We start from the raw sequence: 2,368 nt of genomic DNA, 5'->3' as shown, positions 1-2,368 counted from the left end.
GGTTTTCCTCCCACAGTCCAAAGATGTGCAGGTCAGGTGAATTGCCCATAGTGTTAGGTGCATTAGTCAGAGAGAAATGGGTCTGGGTGGGTTACTCTTCAGAAGGTCGGTGTGGACTTGTTGGGCTGAAGGGCCTGTTTCCACACAGTAGGGAACCCAATCTAATCATATCTGATGGAATTTCTCTTAAATATTCGAGTACTACAACAATGTTAAGATATTGAGCTAAGGGTAACTTCAGAGCTTAGGAGAAAGTGCAGACTGCAGATGCTGGAGGTCCAGCATCCAAGGAACAGGAGAGTCGATGTATCGAGCAGAAGCTTTTTATCTTGCTCCGCAGATGCTGCCTGACTGACTGTGCTCTTCCGGCACCACACTCTGCAACTCTAAGTTCAGAAATTGACAACTTTACTCCCAAAATTTGTCACATTACCATGCACTTGTCTCCAAATTTGCAACCTGTTACTTTAATGAACTTATGAAAGGCAAAGAGAAAACCATCATAATGAATACAATCTTCACACTTTTACAACCACCTGTACTCTTCAGTGCCTAGGATTTCCTTCTCAGTTCCAGTGCAAGAAAGACTGTAAGCAGAGCCAGAATGGCAGCTGCGAGGCACAGGCGAAAGAGCTGCTCAATGGGATAAAGACCTGCAGCGAAAACAGAAAGGACACACTCTGGTAAATCAGGGAGATACTAACATGAAGACAATTCCAAATTTTCTGCATTTTGTGATCAGTCTGTTGTTATAATTGATACGATCTGTGGCGGGGCTTAAACTTGTAAATTTTGACCCAGGGGAAGGATGCACTACAAAGTGAAGCTCTTATCAGCAACGACAGGTTTGACAGTACAGAGAGTTCTCCGATTACGCGGGGCTGTGTTCCAGTGAAATAGAAATAATGGGGCCAATGGGGAAAGTAGGGTGAGGGGCTGACCAACAAGACATATCACTCACGATCGCTCAAAGATCACCCAAAATCCTATAACAAAGTATAGCACAGCCTGGATGGCTGGTTAAATCATATTTATTAATGAAGCAAAAGTAAAATTAACACATGACATTGAAAAAGTATTGCTACCGCAGGGAGAAAGGTTCATCATCATTGGCACCTTCAGGTGCAGTTGTAGTTGCAGAAGGAGATGGCTCTGGCTGATTGCCTTCTGACTGTTTCTGGGGCGTTACGTGAAATGCAGGTACAAGAACAAATTAGAAAGGCAAATGGTGTGTATGGGAGTAATGCAGAACTGCAGCAGTTATACAGGGGCTTAGACAGAAAATAGACAACAATATTCTTCTGTCAGAGGAGAGCAATGAACATTCATTAGTTTAATGTTTGAGATGTATTGTGCTGTACCTCTCATGCTCTGACAGCAACTGACATCAGCACGTGCGCAGGTTGAAGCGTGCCAAACGATTGCGGCTGGAATCGCACTATTGCAAACAGAATTAAGTGTTCGCAAAAAATACCACTCCCTAATCTGTCAGCGACATTACAGCCAAATCGCACTGCTTCACACAAGAACTATCTGTACTATCGCTGGGCTAATAATTCACCTCGGGGACTTGCGAGGCAAACATGCAACAATCCCACTCTCCAACCTAGTGTTTTCTAAAAGTAGAATTTAAAAACTCAAATGGATGTGGAAATTATTTTCCATTCTCTCCTTTTGTGCAAGGAAAAACATCTTAGTAAACTGGGTAGCTGAGGGACCTCCAGGACTTTCGAATTGGCACAGGTTAATCATGGAATATATCCCCCTTGACGTCCTTACAAATATGGTGCACCAAAAAACTGAATTATTCTATAAAATATGGCAGCCCTTTCTGAACGATATAGATACAGATATTTTGGCCATTTTGTCAAGGGCTTTTATCTAGTTGTGGTAGTGGTTCTGGCTGGTCCGGGGGCCCCCAGGGGGAGGAATCCCGTATAAATACGGGTTTTATTATGATTTGATGTTAATTCATTCTGAGCATGTACTTCATTATTTAATTACTATGTTTTTTTTGAGTAATGTAAGATATTTTATTGTAAGCTTTGGTTATTTGTAGGTTAGATTAGTACTTAGTTGAGTGTTTTTTCCTCTTTTTTTATTTGTTGTGTTTTGGTTATTATTTATTTAATATTTAATTGTATATTAGTGCTTATATTTGTTTGTGTTATTTTGTAAGTTTGCAAAAAAAGTTTAAAAAAATTCCTTTTTCTTCAATAAAAATCTATAAAAAAAAACCACAGAAGTATAAATATTGTTTTCACATCAGCTGGCATGAGAGGATATAGCTTTAAATTACTTACAGATTAGATTAGATTAGATTACTTACAGTGTGGAAACAGGCCCTTCGGCCCAACAAGTCCACACC

At 40.3% G+C, this 2,368-nt stretch overlaps 1 pseudogene; it reads right to left on the bottom strand.

The window, feature by feature from the left end:
• Positions 1–451: 451 nt before the first annotated feature.
• LOC122544169 overlaps positions 452–2,368 on the bottom strand; it is a 67,203-nt pseudogene continuing 65,286 nt past the window's right edge.

This window comes from Chiloscyllium plagiosum, chromosome 47, assembly GCF_004010195.1.
Source record: "Chiloscyllium plagiosum isolate BGI_BamShark_2017 chromosome 47, ASM401019v2, whole genome shotgun sequence".
Lineage (NCBI taxonomy): Eukaryota > Metazoa > Chordata > Chondrichthyes > Orectolobiformes > Hemiscylliidae > Chiloscyllium > Chiloscyllium plagiosum.
Note: the sequence above shows the minus strand (reverse complement) of the source record. Positions and strands in the feature narration are given on the sequence as shown.